Below are 22,026 nucleotides of genomic sequence, written 5' to 3'. Positions count from 1 at the left end.
CCCTTGTACTTGTAGGATTATGTACATCCTTATATGTGTATGTGTGTGCATTACATACATTTATTAATTTTATATACTTTTATGTACTATGTACTTCCTGACGAAATCCATGCAGTGTAAGTTGTCTCTAGATGAATACCGTAAACTACATCATCTACTACTACTACTACTACTACTACTACTACTACGACCACCACCACCACGACCACTGCTATTATTACTACAACAAGATGTCTGCCTACAGATATTTTCTTATTTTTGGGATTTCCACACTAACTGTAGTACTGTGTTTTGTATTATGTTGTAATACATTCCTTTTGTGCCTGTGTGTTCTACGAGTTTTAGGTGTACAAAGCATTTAGTGCCTGTCTGTGGGCAATCAAAATATGTTCGTCTATGTGATCTTACAAGATCTGTGTATGTTTTGTCAAAGTCAAATGATTCTTACCTGTGCGGCAGACCTGGGGCATGACGTTGAACAATGGCTCTGCTGATGTAGGACAATTCTCTGTCCTTAGGGTAAGTCTGTCTGTCTGCTCACTTACTGGAAAACACACAGAATCGCCCTTTAAGTGGTGCAATCTAAGTCGCATCTGCTGTGCTGAACACACTATATTTTTTCTCTAGTCTACTTAAAAGTAAGTTAAATTCTAAATTAGCTGGCTTCTTGTTGGTGCTGGTTTCTGTTGTGGTTTCTGCGGTGGTGTTATATGATTGTTGTTAGGTGTTGGCTGCTGATTGAGAGACATTTTAAGTTCTTTTTGGGATGCCTTACAGTTAGACTGCATTTTTCACACACTACTTCAATGTTTTTTGCTTTCAAACGTCTCTCACTGATGTTGGTTGTGCTTGCTGTTGTGGTGCTGATTTGTGTTCAACTGACTGTCCCTCCCTCAAATTTGTAGTCATCTAATTTGTCTACTTTTATAAGCCTGGGTTCAGCAGTTATGGGTTTTGTATTGGTTTGAGTCTAATTGCTTCACGACTACTAAATCAGGCTCTGTGTATTTGTTTATTCCTTCCTTCTTTTGTCCAATTTTTCTTGTGTATTGACCTGCGGCAAGACTAGTTCTCGCCTGTTTCTTAGCTTAACTTGTGGGCAGTAACTATTATTCACTTGTAACAGGCTACCTCTCATTTAATGTGTTCTTCCAGGATAATACATGCAACATTTTACCAGATCTGTCTGTTTTTCCTTGGTCTGTGGCTTCCCCCTGTTGTCTCTTTTCATTATCAATTCGAAATCTGAAAGCCCAGCTAGATGTGATGGAGCCTAATGCTGGCCACAGTCAGGACAACAGCAGAACTGCAGGTGAAATTTAATGACAGCAGCTCATTAGGGGAATGAGACAAACTGACATCCAGTTTAATCATTGGTACGATGTCTTCAATTAATATCATCATCTCATTCCATCTCAATAAATGCCAGACACTTATGTACTGCAACCATCATAGTTGTGTGGAAAGAGTCACCGGATGGGACCAGAAGATATAGATTCTGTTGTTCCTTAGTCACCTTAACAGCAAACTACAACAAAAGCACATCCGATCTCAAACATTACAGAAACTATTGGTAATTTGGGACAGTGCAGTAGTAGTGGAATAAAGCTGAAATGATGCCAGTCTGCATTGTTACAAATTTAAGATGACAGCTGTTGCCCCACCATCCCTGGGGTGTAGATATGGCATTTGCATTGTTGATGTCACCACCCCTATTACCCCCCTCCCCCACTTTCCCTCACTTACCCAACTTCCCCTCTTCCCCCCCCCCCCCCCCCCCTCCCAAATTGGGAATTGTCGAGAAAAAGTTTCAGTCAGTGCTGTGCTGCTGGAGAGGAATGACATAAAATATATTCTTTATTTATTATTTATTTTGGCAGGAAATTTGTTTTTGGTGGTGTTATACTGCTGCTGGATTTTCATACAGCTGCCTCCAGACTCCACCACTCCCTGCCATCGCGTTCGGCTGCCGCCCGTTCTCACTTTTACCAATTGTGCATGTGTGTTTGCCTTGAAGTTCGAAGATCGACTGCTCGAGTCCACAATACTAGCACAAAAAGGTTGGAGCGGAAGGTACTATCTTTATTTTTGGCAGGGAATGTGATCAATTGATGAGATGTTGGTGTTGGACAGAGAGGAGTTTAATAAGTGTATTACCAGTAAGCATACAGCTGAGGACTGCATCCATAGTCTCCTATACCTGGAGCAGGAGGAGGTGATAATGGACAAGCATAGGGAGAATAGCATTGACACAGTGGGAGACTGAAGGTGCATTTCACAAGTCGTAGAGACTATTATCTGTGCAGGAGATGTTAGTGTTTTTTGAAATGGCTGCTCAACCCACACTTCAGGAGACAACTTCGCATCCCTTTTACTAACTGTGTGTGTCTCGCTGATTGACTTGGAGTTTGCTGCAGATGCCTCCCACTGCATTATTGTATGCACTACTCAACGAACACTCTGCAACTCTAGTGCTCAAAATTCAAATAAATGATGACCTCTTCATTTCTCAGCAGCTTTGTCCTATTCACTGCCCCCCCCCCCCTTCCCCGAGAAGTCACCTTGGTATGACTGCCGAGGAACTTAGGACAGCAAACTATCACTTAAGTCTAGGAAGGCCAATATACACAACCAGAATTGTTGTAAAATGCTCCATTGCTCTAATTGTACACAAAAATTGTCATGAACAGAAACTACCACTTATAACGAAGGGTCATAATGCGACACATACTGAACTGGAAACTGAGAAAAATTATTGTAATAACACAACTACCTCAAAAAAAACGACCCAAAAAGATCTCACCATGAGAGAGTGGCAGCAGTGGCATGTGTGTTCACCTCGATGTGCATTCTCTTCAATGTGCAGATACAGACTAACCAGATTAGAACCAATCTTACACCCCCCCCCCTCCTACCTCCCTTCCTCCCTCCCAATCTTCCTCCCTGTCCTCCCCCCCCCCCCCCCCCCCCCCCGCCCCCCCATTGGGATACAGGTTTTTAAGGCCAATTCTAACCTGTTGCTGATGGTACACAAAGAGATCCACCTAATGGCAGTGATAAACTGTTTCCACACTGTAGATATCAGTCACAGATGGATAAAAGACTCCAGAACAGTACACTTCCTGTAAGCAGTTAAATGTTTTTCTTGGAAAGACTGGCGCCCTGGAACAAAAGCAAAGTACCTGACTATCTGTCCTACACGAAGAACTGAATGGTAAACAGCAGTGTGCTTTCAAACATTCTGGATGTGCTAACACTATCTGAAAGTGGTCCTCAGGCAAGTAAAATCAGGCTCATGTAGGAAAAATGTTGTAATAATATGTCCTGTGTCAATAATGTGCACAGAGATCTTTATAGTAGTCATATCATCGTTTAGCCTCACCCAACAAGCACAATTTGGCCATCTGCAATGATATCTCCTCAGACCAGTTGCATGAGCTAGTTGTGAATAACACATTCTGTATAAAAATAGTGACATCCTCTGATGTTTTACCAGAAAAAGTGGAAATAAGGCCAGTGGCTGCAGTATCTATGGAAGGTAATTGAACTGGTAATACTGCTTTAGACGTATCAGACCGCGACTGTATCGGAACCACCATTAAAATATGCAATTCTTGAGCCACCCGCTCATTCTGCTCCTGCAATAACTTAACATGCTCCATTAGAGCAGAAATTGTATCTGTGGTAGAAGCTGCTCGCATTTGCACTATATTTGTGCAATTTCCTTCTCACACGACCACACAAAACATATAAAATATTACTTATTGCTCCGTCTCATTGCCAACCAAGGACTCTTCTTACAGTCCTCTTTCGCATGACCATAATTCACGCATGTGGAACACACAACAGGAACATATCTATCACAAGGCACACTATGGCCAGACAAGTTACACATTTTTACACACTATTGTACTAAGTACACTTCCCTACAACTCCCCTTAAACTCAAACAAATTAGCCAGATCATTATGTTTCACCAAAGTTACATTAAAATGACTGCATCCTAAGCCGGACAGAATCAAAAAAAAAATATTTGTGTGAGGAAGAAAGCTGTTCAGGAACTCACCTCACAACTGCTACTACTGCTGCTTGGCTCTGGTACGAAACACTCGTACAGGCTCCCAACGCCACTTCTGCAGGTGGCGACTTTTGGGAGGTGTGGCAGGTGGAGGTTGTATCAGGAGGCACTCTCCCAGGTCGCCATTTGCCAGTTCCTCTGGAAAAAGGTGGTGGTTGTAACCTTTGTACGCCGATGGGCACAGTCAAAGAAGAGTGGCTTTTAACCATTAATTTCTGCAAATACGTATCACCTTTAGTGGTGCTACCACGGACCTCTGTGAAATTCTGTGGCCAGCTGCCTGATACAGGGTTGGTATATGCCAATATGGACACAAAATGAAACATGCACTGTATTCCCATTCCAATGCCGTAACCATTGTTCCACAAAAATTATCTCCCAACCAGAGCAGCACAACTCCAGTAAATTACAGCATCATATGTGGTGTTCAGATCAGATGAATTTGATGGTTAAGGAGTGCTTCTCAAATGACAGTCAATTACATGGGTAATAATCTGTTTGCATGTGTGTGTTTTTTGATGGAGATCTACAATGCAGTGAAAAGTGTCAAAGAGTGCTTTACGAACTTCAACTGGATTGAGCACACTCATTTACTGTATCGGTCTGACTCTATTCATTGCAGCAGCATGGCGCTGCACTCCTAAGTGAAATAGGAAGAGGATACAATCATTTTCTTTTGTTTGCAATGATCTTATTCAGACTGAGGATGATGTCATAGCTGAGTGAAGTTCCAACAACTTGATCATATACCTATGTTAAATTCCTCTGTCTCTGCAGTTGATATTGTATCTCATTCCCATATCAAAATATCCCCCTCTACATATATCACCTCCTCATCTGAGGGTGCCAAAGAGAAAAGAAAGTAGGAGATTCACGATCACAGTTTTTCAAACTACATTTGTTTCAATCACAGTTTTTCAAACTACATTTGTTTCAATCACAGTCTTTCAAACTACATTTATTTCAATCACACGCCGATGGGCACAGTCAAAGAAGAGTGGCTTTTAACCATTTATTTCCGCAAATACATATCTCCTATATCACTACATTTGTTTCAATCACAGCCTTTCAAACTACATTTGTTTGTATGAATGTATGTATGTGTGTATGTGGATGAATAAACAAACTGGCAGGCAAGGGGGATGGGGGGGGGGGGGGGGGGGGGGGGGGGTTGTTGACAAGAGACAGAGTCATGGACAGCTGGTTGGTGGAGGTAGGGTTGTAGTTCAAATACATTGCTGTTGGGCGATCCACCCTGGAATCACACTACTAGCTGTGGGTATGGGTGTGTCTCGACTGCTGGAAACATCCTGCGTGGTTAAATTATGTCTTTTATCTTTATTATATCACTAAGATGCCTTTTTAAATAAAAAGCAACTAGTTTGACATTGCGGATTACAAGTCTTGTATTCATTAACAGTGACTCACGTAAGAAGATATTCCTTTGAATCCCTTCTAGACAATGTATTGCCCACCTGAACCATCAATGTTCTGCCCCCTAGTAGTTCTGTGACATAATTACAGGAAGAGGGTTTAAAAGCAGGATTTGAAGAATGGATTCTTATTTATACGACATAGATGTTGAATTCAATGAAATGAAAAGCATGCGGTTGGGTTACTATCTTGTGGAACTACAATCTGCAGTGTTTACTTTATTTAACTCATAAGTGAGAGCTACTTGTAATTGAGAAGCACTCCGTAACCATTTGATTCACTCAGTCAAAATGCTGGTAATTCACAGAAGCAGTGAGAATGGTGTCGATCAACAGCAGAAATTGTTTAATTCACCAGCGGTATAGTCAGCTTAGTTACATACTTTTTCATGTAGGAATCTCACTGTAGTGTTTCTAGAGTGAATTCCTTTTAGTAGATATTTCACTGGTGTTGAAAAAACATATATGGTTTAAGTTCTTACAACTTCCAGACACAGCTTGTTTCGTGTGCCCCCCCCCCCCCCCCCCCCCGGCCACACACACACACACACACACACACACACACACACACACACACACACACAGAAAAAACCCTTTGGATAAGTCATCATTTTATAAATTCAGTAAGATGGATGACTTTCTTATGACCCTATCCCATGGAGCACCATGCTTTCTGGCAGCATGATCCTGCACTGTCCACTGAGTGGTTAACATGTAATTAATGTGACCACAGTCCACGTGCAGTGTACCATAGGTCACACACATTGGAGGACATAGTTTTTTAATGAATCATGGGAAGCAATATCATACCTTGATATTATTTTATACTTACAACCATGATTCATAAAACCATGTATAGTTTTAACAGAAAATCGACATAGTGATACTCGCATCTATTTTTTTGTTTCATCTTCCTGAAGAATCAAGGCTGGTGTGCACTCCCAGTGTAACGTAGACACTGCTATCATGTTTTTTTGTAATACTTTCTCGCTTAAGAGAATTATGCCCCTCTCCTCCTAAGACACACTGGTGCCACTCACAAGAAAAATATGTCTACCCATTGTAGAATGTTTGCTCAATGTTGGTTACCGTTTGGTCTTGCCAACATTACGTTATTGACAGTCTTCTACTCACCATAGTGTGTGGAATTTGCTAACTGAAGGTATTTTTAGGGAATGGTGGATGGTGTTAAGTGCATATTTTGTAGTATATTCATCACCAGATCCAATGTCCTCGGTAGATTCAATGTCATTGATTTAATACTCAATGTAGCAGGCATACAACAAGAATGAGTTTATACTCATTTAGCTGCCGATTTCATTGATTTTAGTAGTATATCCTCTATTTGCAGTGTTGTCACCACAATATTAGTTTCAAAAGTGTAAGACTACATCTTTTACGTGATGTGAGAAAAGGTCTGTCAGTACAGTATTCATTGTAGCAAGTATAAGTTCATACCATGAGAGTTAGTTTACACTTCTTATCTGGTGATGTCATTGTTTTTAGTAGTATATCCATTTATTGCAAAGTATTCATTTTAAAAGCATGAGACTACATGCTTTACAAGATGTGAGGTGAGCTTTGCTGGTACAATATTCATTGTTGCAGGCTTAAGAATCACACATGGAGAATACACAATGGTAATACTTCATGCAGCAAATGAGTGTTCGTGTTTATTCAGTCAGTTGTGTGTGCATATTCTTTTCAGAGCTGCTTTCAACCATCCACATATGTACCTAGAGTGTTGTCAACAACCATTCTACTTAGGTGGATGTTCTTAAAGACGACATTCTCTGAGACGAGCAAAATGTTTCTTTCTTCCATGGTAGACAAGAAATTGCAGAAACACACACAACTGTTATTCAGTACAGTGGAGCATCTGGAACCTCTACCAGACAGCCTTTGGACATTTTACATAAAGAGGTAGAATAAATGCAATCGATGATGGGTTATAACCGCATGTAGCGTTGAACACTGCTTTCCACTCTCCACCTTTTTTTTGGGAGGGGGGAGGGGGGGCAACAGAGCAAGCGGATCAGCGCACAACTGCTATAAAGATCTATATGTATCTGATTTACACAGGACATATTATTTCAATGTTTATCCTACATGATCCTGATTTTACTTAGCTGAGAACCACTTTCAGACAGTGTTATCAGATTGAGAATGTTTGAAAGCATGCCACTGTTGACCATTCAGTTCTTCATGTCTGGCAGATAGTCAGGTACTTTGCTATTGTTCCAGGGGGCCAGTCTTTCTAAGAAATACATTTAACTGCTTAAAGGAAGTGTACTGTTCTGGAGTCTTTTGTCCATCTGTGACTGATTTCTGCTGTCCAGAAACAGTTTATCACTGCCATTAGATGGATCTCTTTGTGTACTGTCAGCAACAGGATAGAACTGACCTTAAAAACCTGTATCACAATTTGAGGGAGGGGGGGGGGGGAGGGGGAAGAGGAGGAAGGGAGGATAAGGAGGGAGATAGGAGGGGTGGGGGGAAGTAAGATTGGTTCCAATCTTGTTGGGAGGGAGGGAGGGAGATTGGGAGGGAGGAAGGGAGATAGGAGGGGAAGGAAGAGTCACTCTCTCATGGTGAGATCTTTTGGGGTCTTTTTTTTTTAGGTAGTTGTGTTATTACAATGACTTTTCTCAGTTTCCAGTGAGTATGTTGCATTATGACCCTTTGTTTACGATGTTGGTTTCTGTTCATGACTATTTCGGTGTATTATTAGAGCAGTGAAGCATTTTCCATCATTTGTGGAAGTGTGTATTGGCCTTCCTACACTTTAGTGATAGTTTGTTTGTCCTATCCCATCTTACCAGGTATCTGGGTACAAGTTCCTAAGCAGCTGCACCAAGGTGACTTCTCGATGGCAGTGAATGGGACAAAGTTGCTGAGAAACAGAGAGACCATCATTTATTTGAATTTTGAACACTAGGGCTACACAGTGTTTGTTGAGTAGGGCATACAACATTACAGTGGGAGGCATCTGCAGCAAAATCCAAGTCAAACAGCAAGATACACACAGTCAGTTAAAAGGGATGGCTGGGAGGGATGATGGAAATGTGAAGGTGTCTCCTGAAGTGTGGATTGAGCAGCCACATCAAAAAACCATGATCATCTCCAGCATCTCTATGAATTGTCAAAAGCACCTTCAGTCTCCCACTGCATCAATGCCATTTGCTGGAAAGCATTCCCCCTATGCTCGTCCATTATTACCTCCTCCTGTTCCGGGTGTAGGAGACCATGGATGCAGTCCTCAGCTATATGCTTACAGATAATACACTCATTAAACTTCTCTCTGTCCAACACCAATGTCTCGCCAACTGAAAAAATTTCCTGACAAAAATAAAGACAGTGCATCCCTCTCCAAACTTTTCTGCCAATCCACAAGCTGGGGCAAAGGGTGACTGTAGAATAGTTTCGAGCACCCTCTGGTGGTGGTATTGTGGACTAGAGCAGTCAGTCTTCGAACTTCAAGATGAACATACATACATGCGGTCAGGAAGATTGTGACTGGGAGGCAGTGAAAAGTGGGGGTGACAGAGTGTGGAGGCAGCTGTAGGACAATTCAGCAGCAGTGTAATGCCATTAAGAACACATTTCCTGCTAAAGTAAATAAATAAATAAATAAATAGATAGATAAATGGATAAATAGAGACTGTACCTTAAGTTCTTCCTCTTCAGCAGCTCAGCACGGACTGACCTTTTTTCCCCGGCCGGGGTGGCTGAGCAGTTCTAGGCACTACAGTCTGGAACCGCGTGACCGCTATGGTCGCAGGTTCGAATCCTGCCTTGGGCATGGATGTGTGTGATGTCCTTAGGTTAGTTAGGTTTACGTGGTTCTGAGTTCGAGGGAACTGATGACCTCAGAAGTTAAGTCCCATAGCGCTCAGATCCATTTGAACTGACCCTTTTTCCTACCAGTTCACAAGTGGGGGAGAGAAGGTGAAGTGAGTTATGGGAAAGGGAATGTGAGGTAGATGAGGGGAAGTGGGAAGGGGGAAGGAGTGAGGGCAGTGATGTCAATAATGCAATGTTGCCACATCTACACCTCAAGGAGAGGTGGTGGGGGGGACAGCTGCTGTCGTGGTTAATTTGGCAACAATGCGGACTGGCGGCATTTCAACTTCATTCCACTACTTGCAGTTGCCTCTCTACCTTAGATCTGAAGTATGAATACCATAGGATACATGTATACCTGGAGGACCATCCCAAAACTGCATTCTCAGTTCTCTGAGCCTGTTTTCAATATTACAGGATGCCATTTAGCTTGAAAAATTATCCGGCAATGTTTCAGCATTTGCTGGATGGAATTCTTAGGGATTTGAAGCCTTGCCAGTGCATGGCGTACCTGGATGACAAATCATTTTTGCAAAGGGCGTGGCAGAGCGCATACAATGTTTGCAAAAGGTTTATAAATGATTATGAGCAGTGAAATCAACATTAAGCACAGAGAAATGTGGTATTACATTAGAAGTATTTATGTATTTGCGGAATGTTATTAGCAGTCAAGTGGTTAAGTTGGATCTGAGTTTGATATAAGCAGTACAGAATTTTTCAATTCCTAGTAATACCAAGGATTTATAGTCTTACCTGGGGTTAGGGTATTATTATAGAAAAGTCAAAAAAGAGTTTCCAGGAAAAGTGAGACCACTGCCACAACTTAAAAAAGTGGGTAAAGTTCGAATGGACAAGGGAATCGCAAGACCTGTTTGAGGAGAAAAAGAGAGTGAGTTTATCAAGGCAATGGATGCTTCTAATCAGATGGGGGCATTTTCTAACTCAAGTAGTGAATAGAGAGGAGCATCTGGTAGCATATGCTTCTAGGCAGTTGTATGGAGAGAGACTTAAAGTGGTAATGCATCATTCAGCCCTTAACTGGTTGTTGAGGCCTAAGACCCTTCTAGTAGGCTAAGTAAATGGATATTGAAGTTACATGAATCTCAGTACAAAGTTGTGCAAATGCCTGGTAACAGACACATAAATGTGGATAGTTTAAGGTGTAAATAACAGTGAAAAAGACACTGGCTCATGACCTTGCACATTGGTAAGTAGCGCAACAGGCCAGCTTGAAATGTCAACATTGAGTCACAGCCACAATTCACTGTGTGGGACACGTTACTGTGTAAGACAACAAGATTGGTGCCGCCAGTCATGATGCCTGCAAAGGTAAAAGAGGAAGTGCTGAATGAAGTTCATGACCACGTATTGTCAGGACGTGAGGGTCGTAGAACAATTAATAGAAGAGTGGTGGAGCACTACTTTTGGTGGAAGTCTAGGAAAGAGAATGTGGACTGGGTTGCAAGAGGTTGTGCGAAGTGTGCTCAATGGTCAGATATGAGCCATAAGTTAATACCTTGGAAGTTACCAGAAGAAAAGAGCCTTTCAGAATGATTGGGTTGGATGTCTTCAGGCCATTCAACAAGACTCCAGCCAAGAATCGATTTGAGTTAACCATTACTGATCCTTTTTCTAAATATGTGGAAATTATTGCAATCCCTAACCAACTGACAGTAATTGTGACAAAAGCATTGGTCAGCAGCTGTGTGCTCAAATTTCTGTGTCAGAAACTGTGATCACTTATCAAGGGACATTTTTTATGTCCAATTTGTTAAAGCAGCTGTGTAATTTGCTAAAGGTTACGAAGTTGAGGATGAGTCCATTGCCCACTCAGGCTAATGGTAGGACAGAGAGGGTACATCGTACATTGGGAAAGATGTTGTGCCACTGTGAGGGCATATACCATAATGATTGGGACATATATTTATCCTCCATTATGAGTAGGTATAAATCAAAAGTTCATTCTGGGACAGTTCTTTACAGGGGTGCATACTGTCACTGTTAGACAAAATAGGGCTGAGAAATGGCAAGAACGAAGAGTCTGTTAAGGATTTTGCTGAAAATGTTAAGGAAATTTGGAAATGTGCACAGAGAGCAAACACCAGAGCTTTAGAACACCAAGAGCAGCTGGGGCATTATGTGGGCAGGTTGCCACAATATAGAATCTGTCAGTGGGCAATGTTATCACACCCATACATTCTGAAGGGTAAGAATCAAGAAATTTGTAACTCATTGCCAAGGACCATACTAGGAAGTCGAAACAACGTCACCAGTAAATGTTAAGCTTCAATTACCGACTCATTCAGCTATTGCTCATGTGGAGCATCTGAAGCTGTTTCAAAGTGCTGCAGATGTGTCAGCACAGGATAGAAGTATGGGTAGTAGGAAGGAAAGGAAGTGTGGAAATCTTACACGACCTGTACAGTAGGTTCCACACGGGTTGAAGCCAAGAAAGTGAGATAGGATAGTATACATTTGGATAAGTGTGTACATGCTCATTGGAAATATAAGTGATTATTTTACCAGCACAAAATGAGACTGGGGAGAATTACTTTTGTCTTTTATGTTGATTTGTGTGGAACTTAGGTATTTTAGGGTTGAGTTTTCTTTTGTATGTCTAGGTAACAGCAGACTTTTGCAATTTAGCAGTGTTTCGCCTCTTCACCAGGATGGGAGAGGGGTTGCTGTGGGTACTACCATTGGGAACCAGAGTCCTTTTTGCAAGGCAAGAGGATATAATACTGACAAGTCATTGTTGGGCATTAACATTGATTCTGAGAGCTTGTGAAATGCATAATAAGACATTTGGAAAATGTGTTTATGGAGTTACAGAGGGAGATGGAAGGGAAAGATGTACTAAAAGAAATGAGGAGACAGTTTGGTAAATTGCATTAGTCGTACTAACAATTGCGATTGCAGATGAAGCAGACAGTGGAATCAGTGCCATGCATGGTATGGCGTCATAAGTGGGATTAGTTTGACATGGGAAGATTATTAAAAACGGTTTTTAAGACTGCAGATGTTGGGGACATCTGGGAGCTGAATAGTACAATGGAAAGAGTGAATGTTACAGCAAAGAGAAACAAAGCCACTGTGGAATGGCACACTACACAGTTAACCAGTTTGGAACAAGGTCTACTGAACAACACATGGGTATTGCATAGGCTAATGTCGAAGGTAATGCACCTGGTAAAGGCAGCAGAAAATATGGTGAACTAGGACCTGGAAGTTTTACATACTTGGATGGATACTTTGGATAAGAGAATGGCAGTAGCAAGATTGTTTCAATCTTTGGTCAATAGTTTGTGAGACACTTGGGTAGTAGTAGAGGAATTGCAAGAAGCAGTGTGCTGTGTGCCGGCAGCTGAACCCCGATCTGTTGCTGCTAGGCCAGGTTGGCAGGCCTACAGAAACTGCAGAAGGAATTGCTGCCAGAATTAGAACTGGTAGTTGAACCATACAAGACAAATTACCATTGTATTACCACATGGCAGTGGTCATGATTGGAACAGATTATATTACTGGTATTTAAAAGAAAAAATAATGTAATATTATATCATCACTTTTGCTGGTGGCAAGCTTCTGAAATGGTAAAATGGTGCATAGAAAATTTTTACTTGTGGATAATTAAATTATACATTCTGCCAACCAGCATCAGATTCGCATCCGACCGACTAAAACTTTGACCGATGGCATTGTTTAGAGGCCAGTGACCGATCTAAAAATTACGCATTTTGCATGATTACATTGCCCTGATACTGATAGAAAAGACCGCTAAAAGAGATCTCAGGGATGCCGAAATAAAAGTTTGATAAAGTAATAGCCGATTGAATACTAGTAGTGTTTGGCAGTGGCTACCAAACAACTCGTCGGCAGCTCTCCTTTACTGCAGACTGAAAAAGTTCTAAAATGCAGCATAATAATTTGATATGTGGGATTAATGACAAAGGAAAGTAGATTCTTAATTAAAACATGGCTTTTGTAATTAAATTAGCGTAATTATTTGGCCAAAAGTTACAGATATGAGAGCGAAACTTTTATTTTGTGAAACAGCCATTTCATTATTATCTTCCTTGTGTATTGTTCTTGCGATCCAGGTCTGTCTTTAGGGAACTTTATTTATCACTAGTTTATAGTTGGCATCACTAGCTACAGATCATGGTGTATTTTCAAACTGAGTGAGTCGAGTTCTTGACTGCTTACTTGACAGACAGTACTCGTTTATGCTTTATAGTGTTCTCCCCAGGCATTTCAAGAATGTCCCTCCAGAGTCACTGCTTAGAATTGTTAAACAAAAAAAATTCATTCAGTACATAACTGCAAAGTTTGTGTGTGGCGACAATTAGGCGTGCTTTCACATGGTGTTTTTTTTTTTATTATTGACGAAGTCAAATTTTTACTTGTCCATTACCTCACCAATGCAATAATATCTTTTATAAGTTCACTAAGTTACTTTTGTGTGCGGATACATGCATCAACGTGTCTGTACGCATCGAAGCCAAGTCATGTGCACCGGACTTCTCACTGTGTTGGCTGGCGTGCAGTCCACAACGTTGAGTTTGACATGAACTGTTCACTTTATGTAACACTTATTTACTTCATACATTTTGGATTCCCAACGACCCTTGTCCACCAGTTCACGTTGCAATCTTCATTTATAAAAACACAAATAAAGGAGCCCCTTTTTCTTATCCACACCAGTCTGCTCGTTCCCTCGATCGCTTCTTGTACAAATTAACTGACATAGCTTTTACATTTGTCTTTCTTACAAGTGGCGTACTTAACATGAATAATGTGTCGCTCGTGTGGTTTGTTGTGTTAGCCATGTTTGTTACAATGCATTGCTCGTGGTCTGATGTTCACAAAAGTCTTTATTTCCCTCGTTTTATATTTCATAGATTGAGAACCATTACCTAGGTTACCGTCTTGTTACCATGTACCTATAAAATAATCCCATTCTAGATACGGATCAGCAATGAGCAAAGCAGAAACAAAATCCAAACAACACAGACCGCGATCACGAAATTTATACATGCCTCCGAAATTGCTTGTGTCAAAAATCTAAACTCCTGCTCCGCATACGCTCATATAACTCATGGTTTCACATCATTTGACATATAATGAATAATGCTGATGAAATTGTGCTAGTATGCAGTTGCTTAGCAATTACCTAACTCAAAATATAATTCATATCAACTCACGTGAAACAGATAAGTAAGAAATTAGCATATACGTAAATATTCACATACAAAATAAAATATCAGTCCAATAGCAACAATCCCTACCGCAATTACGAACTATGCAAAATGCAGAAAATCCTAAGTTGACCACGAATTAAATGAGCTACGCGTTGCAGACTATGAATGCATATTGATAACCATAACTTTTTTCCATGTTGCTGCTTGGAGTCTACTTTAATTCCATTACATCAGCTAATTTCATTTATGTTTCATGTAGCCGTCGTTAGTTTCTTCTTGACTTCAACAATACAGTCGGTTCATGAAAAACAGAACGAACAAGCACCATACAATTTTTTGTTAGAGCACCATGTTGGGCGCCAGTATAATGTTACTGGTATTTTTAAAAAGGTAATGTAATATTACATTTATCACTTTTGCTGGTGGCAAGATTCTAAAACATTAAAATGGTGCATAGAAAATCTTTACTTGTCATCATTCACGTGATCAGACCCAGTTAACCATACGCCACCACAGTTAGAGCTCTCCATCTGTCTCTGTCTTCTGCTATCTGTCTCCAGTTTTTCGTTGACTTCCAGCTGCAACAAGTCTTTTCTCACTCAATCAATCCACCTCTTTCTAGGTCTTCCCACTGGTCTGCTGCCTGATGGGATACAGCCCATTGCAATTTTGGGCCACCTTGTTGCCTCCATTCCAACTAGATGTCCAGCAATGCAGTCTTTTGCTTCTCATCACTCCCAAGATGTTATGTTCCTTGTACAGCTCTTTTAATTCTGTGTCATGGCGTCTTCTCCATTCTCCAGTAGTCTGATATCGGACTAGTCCAAATATTTTCCTGAGGACCTTCTTTTCACATGTAAGCAGTCGGTTAAGGTCTTGTTTTCGAGTGCTCCAGGTTTGAGAACACAAAGTACTACTGACATTATTAAAACCTTATACAACTGCAGCTTTAGTAGTTGAGAGACACTTCTACATTTTAACATAGGTTCTAGAGCATGAGAGCATCTGTTTCCCACCTGCAGTAATGCTTTTATCTCTGATTCAGTTGATGTTACTTCTGTAAAATCTTTCACATGTTTATACGTGGTGTTGTTCACAGTTAAATCTTGTGAGTTTTCGATCTTTCTTCCTATGATCACATACTCAGTCTTTTCAGAGCTAATTTGTAGACCAATCCTAGCTGCCAATTACTCCAAGGTCTGGATACTTCTTTTCAGATCTTGTGTGCATGCTAATAGTGCAATGGCGTCTGCATAGGACACATGTGTAATGTGTTCATTGCCAATTTGAATGCCCTGGAAGTTTTCTTTGTTGGAATCCCGCGTTACCTTCTCAAGTGCCAGGTTGGAGAGGGCAGGTGGTAGCCCATCTCCTTTTTTAATACCTACCTTTCATTTAGGCATACATCTACCAGTTTGACCAATTTCTTTGGCATACGAAACTCTGTCATAGTTCTAATCAGGCTAGGTCTATGTATACTATCGTAAGCCTTCTTGAAGTCTACAAACAGGAGATGTATCTCTCACACGTATTCATGTATTTTTTCACATACCTGTTTTAGGACAAAAATCTGGCCTGTGGTTGATTGTCCGGCTTGAAAATCTTCTTGATATTCTCCAATTATGTCTGTGCTAGAGGTTTTATTCGTTCTAATAGGCAGTTGGAAAAGATCTTATAACAGATGTTGAGTAGCGCAGCTCCTATAGTTGTCACATACCGATTTGGCTCCCTTTTTAAACGTGGGGCGTATCACAGCTACCTTCAAAATGGTTCAAATGGCTTGAGCGCCATGGGACTTACATCTGAGGTCATCAGTCCCCTAGAACTTAGAACTACTTAAACCTAACTAACCTAAGGACATAACACACATCTATGCCCGAGGCAGGATTCGAACCTGCGGCCACAGCGGTCGCGTAGTTCCAGACTGAAGCGCCTAGAACCGCTCGGCCACAACGGCTGGCACACAGCTACCTTCCATTTATCTGGTATTTCATGTTTTACCCAAATTCGCTCGGTTAGCTTGTGGATTTTGAAACAGAGGATTTTGTCTCCAGCCTTGAGAAGTTCAGTGGAAATTCTGCCCTCTCCTGGACTTTCACCATTCTTAACGTTTTTTTATCTGGTTTGTTATCTCTTCAATGGTGAGTGGAAGATATTCTGGGTCTACTGTTAATGGGTCATCAAGCTCAAGCAGTTCGATTGGTTCATCACAGTTTAGTAGTTCTCTGAAGTATTCCACCCATCTTCTCCCAATTTTTTTATCTACTGTTAACATTCTTCCATTGGCATCTTTAATGAATTTGTGTTGATGGTATGCCACTCCTTTAAGACTTTTCACTTTTCTATAAAGTTCTTTAAAGCTAGTTCCATGAAAGTCTTGTTGAGTTTCCTCCATGATTCTTTTTACATATTTTCTGTTTGCTTTCCTCAATGTGGCTTTTGCCTGCCATCGTATTTCTTCGAACTTTGATTTTTCATCTTCCTGTATCTTACGTTGTATCCACAGGAGTTTGGGCCTCTACCTGATAGCCTCCTCACACTCCTCATCGAACCACACTTTTTTTTCCTTTAGTTCGCTTTGGAATTACTTATTGGGCTGTTTCTTTAATGGTCTCTGCAACCGCCTTCCAGTTCTGATCTACCACAGTATCTCCTTCCTCTTCATTCAAAGCGTCAAAACGGTTTGTCAGCACTATCTTGAAAGTCCTCCTCATATTATCTTAATAAGACTCTTTGACCATATCGAGTGACTTTTGTGCTTTGTGGCTCTCCATATTGTTTTCACCCTTCGCATGACAAGGAAGTAGTCTGATCCACATTCCACACCTCTTGCCGTTTTGACATTTTGTATCCACATCTTTATACTCGCCTCTACAATTAGGTGGTCAATTTGGTTCACTGTCTTCCCATCTGGAGACACCCAGGTTCCTTTATATATTCTCTTCCTGTGGAAATCAGTACTACATATAAAAAAAGCCTTTTGCAGTCGCAAAGCTAACCAGTCTAATGCCATTATCACTGTTCACATCGTGTAAACGCTTTCTGAAAGACCCCATGAAGGCTGCTTCTTTCCCTATTTTCGCATTAAAATCTCCAAGGATAATTTTGTAGTGTTCACTTGGGGCATTGTCTAAAACCATTTATAATTTATCACAGAAAATATCTTTTTTGATGTCATAGATTTCTTTGGTTGCAGTATCACAATTTATAAAGGTGAGTTTGTGTTTTCCTGTGTCTATGGTTAGGAGTGAGATCCTGGGGTTGATTGATTTAAAATCTATGAGAGTGGTACAAAGTGTTTTCTTCACTACAAAACCAGTTACTAGTGAGTGGTTTGCTTCTGAGGCTGCACGTAATATGGCATAGTTTTCCATTCCTGTAGCTCCGGTTTCTGTCCACATTGTCTCTTGCAGAGCCAGTACATCTATTTGATTCTTATCCGCTTCCTTTACTATACATTTGGTGCCCCAGGTTGGTATAGGCTTCTGACATTCCAGGTCCCTTGTTGTATTTCCTTCCGTAGTCCTTGTTCTTGCTTAGGTTGTTTCTCAGAAATCAGTCCTGTCAGAGACTCTTCTGATATGCTCGTACCGGTGATCATTTTTTCCAGGACGTGTTGGTAGCCCATCGCCAACCCCCAACCTGGAGGGCCAGCATTTTTCATTTGGGGTTTTCTCCACGCCTATAGAGGTTTTTCTGTCCTTTTGTACATATACCAGGGAATGACAGGAAAAGGAAATGATGCAGACAGGTTTGGTATAGGAAAAAGGGAGTGAATAGGTCGTTGTGGGACATACTTTGTCTAGCTCCTCCCCTTTACTTGTGGATAATGAAATTATACATTCCGCCATCCAGCATCAGATTCCCATCAGACCGACGAGAATGTTGACCTACGGCATTGTTTAGAGGCCAGTGACAAATCTAAAAATTACGCAGTTTGCCTAATTACATTGCCCAGATACTGATAGAAAAGACCGGTAAAAGAGATCTAAGGGACGCTGAAATAAAAGTTTGATAAAGTAGTACACTAGTAGCGTTCGGTTGTGGCCACCAAACAATTCGTCGGCAACTCTCCTTCGCTGCAGACTGAAAATGTTCTAAAATGCAGCATAATAATTTGATATGAGGAGTTAATGAAAAAGGAAAGTAGATTCTTAATTAAAACATGGCTTTTGTAATCAAATTAGCGTAATTATTTGGCCAAATGTTACAGATACGAGAGTGATACTTACATTTTGTGAAACAGCCTTCGAAAAAAAATGAGAGAGAAAGAGAGAGAGAGAGAGAGAGAGAGAGAGAGAGAGAGAGAGAGAGAGAGAGAGAGAGATCATAGCTCCTGCTTTTATATAATCCAAAAACATATTACGGCGACTGCCTTCAAGTTGCTTTGCAGCTGCAGTTCATAAACATTTCTCTGGAACATTCTTTATTGTAAGAGCAAAAAAATACATTCCTAAAATTAAATCATGACCTTTTCTGCTTACTTTACAGATTTACACAGAGAATATTTATTCTTTGTGTATGTTAGCCTTAATTAAAAGATTGGGGCATATCCTTTTAATTGTTCAAAAAAAACATTTCAAGAACTAGAGCAGTTGTATATAATGGTATGGTTTTCGATTAGCAATGTGCAAGACAGATTCAAATGTTACACCAAACATGCACATCCTCTAAAGTGGGGAACTTTGGAGAAATTCGTCCAAGTAAAAATACAGGAGATACTACTGATCACAGAAGATGGTGGTAGTCACAAGATGATGTCACAACTGAACTCAATCATTGTCGAAGGAGATGTTACTATCAACTGAGTGATACATATGGTTACCGGCACATGCGAGGTGTAGTTGTACTTAGGAAATACAAAAGGTCAGGATTGGTCATGTGATGTCCTGGAGCTGTGATCCTATTTTCAGCAAGCAGTTTCACATGGATGTTTTCTATACCCAGTACTGCAGTTGTACTAGCAAACAGTTATGAACAAAGTAAGCTCAGAACAGTTGAACATTTGATCAGCATGAGAGTGGAACAATTATTAATGGAACGGACTGTGACATAATAGGAAGATGTTTCACTTATCAGCTTCTGTAATGGAGGAAACCAAGTTGAACATTATACAGCCATAGATGTAGTGGCTAGAGAAGCCATTAGCGATTCTTCCAGTGGAAAATCTGACTTAACTGAAAGAAGCATTGAATTTTAACCGAATTGTGTCCATGAACCAATTCATGGGCATGCAAGAGTGGCCTATTTCAGTGGAGTAAATGGTCTTACATGTTCAGCAGTATTGAAGGAGCAGGAGCACATGAGCAGGACCTTATGTGTCACAACTGCAGGCACAGCATTAGTGCTGACTCCGTTTTGTGCGCACTTCGTCTACCTTAGGCAGAGGGACACTTCACAGAAGATACTCCAGTACATCAAATACTACTGGACTGGATAATCGCTCATACAAGAGAAGGTGCAGTGAATGCGAAAACTAGGTATGGTAATAAGAGAGAAGTATTGTAGCTGTAAGTAATTATGATTCCAAAAACAAGAAGCCTTGGGTAGTGTTGAAAAACGCGTTGTTGCTTACAGTACCAGGTGCCATAGTGGTGTGATAAGGGAATATTCATGCAAATAGTTGGTTAATGTTTAAGGGGTAACTCAGGTAAGACACAGATTTTATGTAGTAGTGTACAGACCAATGGAGCCAGTGGGCTGAGAATTGTAAGTTTCGTTGTTTGAGCAAAAACTGAAAGTAACCCATGTCCTAACTTTGTGATGAAGTCTCCCGTTGCATATTGGTCATGGGTTGGGACTAGAGATGGGGGATCCGCTCCTGAACTAATTCATAGAGTTGAATCTTTCAAAGGAGTGAACAATCAGTGATTCAGAAAAAAGGAACGGTAGCTCCAAACGTTTCCCACAGCAGAGAGAGAGAGAGAGAGAGAGAGAGAGAGAGAGAGAGAGAGAGAGAGAGAGAGAGAGAGACAGACAGAGAGAGAGAGAGAGAGAGAGAGAGAGAGAGAGAGACGGAGCAGACCAGTGGCGCCTCTGCTGGTCAGAGCACAGTGCACGCCACACAACACAGCCAGCGCCGGCCTCTGCCCTGCTTCTGCCTTGGCTGCCTGCATTGTGCAGTGCCCCATTGGATTTTGTGTTTCACACATGCCGTGCCCTCTCTGTGCTTCCTCTGCCGCGTGCAGTGTCTGGCGCACCTGAACTCCGTCGGCGATCGTTTCAGTCGCACGTCCTGCCCTCTGGGCAGTTGATGCGAGCAACAGGACAGAGAGCCTCCTAGCGGAGAACATAAGAACTACTTGCAACAACCTGCTCGCAAGAGAACGGACGATTTGTCTCCGAGCGGGTGAGTGGTGGCCGTTCACCGCTCCCCCCACCCTCGGAACTCGCCCGCTCAACGCTCACCCCACCATTCTCGACTCTAGCCAGAGCGTTGAGCAAAGCAACTCAGGTGTCACTCTGGTCTCTGCGGTCTTAGCTTGCGCAGTAATACAGCTCGCGGCTCGACCTGCTTGACTCAGCGCCTCTGCATCGGAGTTCGTCTCTACTGGATATTGTTCTTCGTAGTAATACCGCTATGTATATTACATTATTATGTTATGTATACATCATTTGTTTTTATTTTATTTTTATTTGTTTAAACTGATCAGATTAGGTTCCTGATGGCTCCTCTTACTATAGGATTTTTTATTATGGTCATTCGAATTTACACTTTAATTACGAGCGAACCGATAAACGTATAGCAAAAGTGATACACCAATTTTTCCTTGTTTTATTCTGCGGAAGGCTATATGCAGCACTTTGGTCTTACAGTCAAATTTATATATTTTTTTCCTATTGTAGTACGGATTTTGCGATTTTAGGCGTCTTTGGAAGGAAACGTTCACTTTAAAAATATTAGGCTTGTGACGTATTTGTATGAGGTTAATGAAAGTTTAATACATTATAGCCAAATATATTGTTAATGTAAATCTCAAGTTACAACATTTTCCAATAACCCAAAAAACCATGATGGTGCAAACTAAATCAATAATCAAAAACTTTGTCATATCGTGGAAATTTCAATAAACAATACAAAATTCTTACTCATTATCTGTGTTACTTCAAAATAGGATCAAATAAGATCAAAATACAGGTATAGTACTGGAATAAACCAAGTTTAAAGGGCAATGTGCCTTCCATTTATTTTCTGTTGTGAATGAGTGGTGAGTCATGAAAAAGAGCTAGTTCATTTCAGGGAGTGAACAGTTCTGATCCGACCTCTGAAAAGAACAGTTTTGCCCATCTCTAGTTGGGACCCAGGGTCAAGGTTTTCTCGAAGAGGGGAGGTATGTAATGCCTACACTAAATTTTGGTGGTTACTAAACTGAAGCAACACCACATGGTAGCCATGTGTGAGATAAGAAGGGGGGGGGTACAGAAGTGACTGATATGTAATTTCGCAGGTGAGCTTATTTGTTCACTACGAGGCA

The 22,026-nt window shown here is 41.0% G+C and overlaps 1 long non-coding RNA gene across 1 annotated transcript in view; it reads right to left on the bottom strand.

Annotated features, from left to right (window-relative positions):
* Window positions 1-448: 448 nt before the first annotated feature.
* Window positions 449-22,026, bottom strand: part of LOC124615359 — a 28,333-nt gene continuing 6,755 nt past the window's right edge. Inside the window, exons 2-3 of the long non-coding RNA XR_006979782.1 lie at window positions 4,066-4,215; window positions 449-544 (exon numbers count right to left, since the gene is read on the bottom strand). This is a non-coding gene — a long non-coding RNA (uncharacterized LOC124615359). The remainder of the gene's footprint in view (window positions 545-4,065; window positions 4,216-22,026) is intronic.

Source organism: Schistocerca americana, chromosome 5 (genome assembly GCF_021461395.2).
Source record: "Schistocerca americana isolate TAMUIC-IGC-003095 chromosome 5, iqSchAmer2.1, whole genome shotgun sequence".
NCBI classification, from domain to species: domain Eukaryota; kingdom Metazoa; phylum Arthropoda; class Insecta; order Orthoptera; family Acrididae; genus Schistocerca; species Schistocerca americana.
This window is presented reverse-complemented; position numbering and strand designations above follow the sequence as displayed.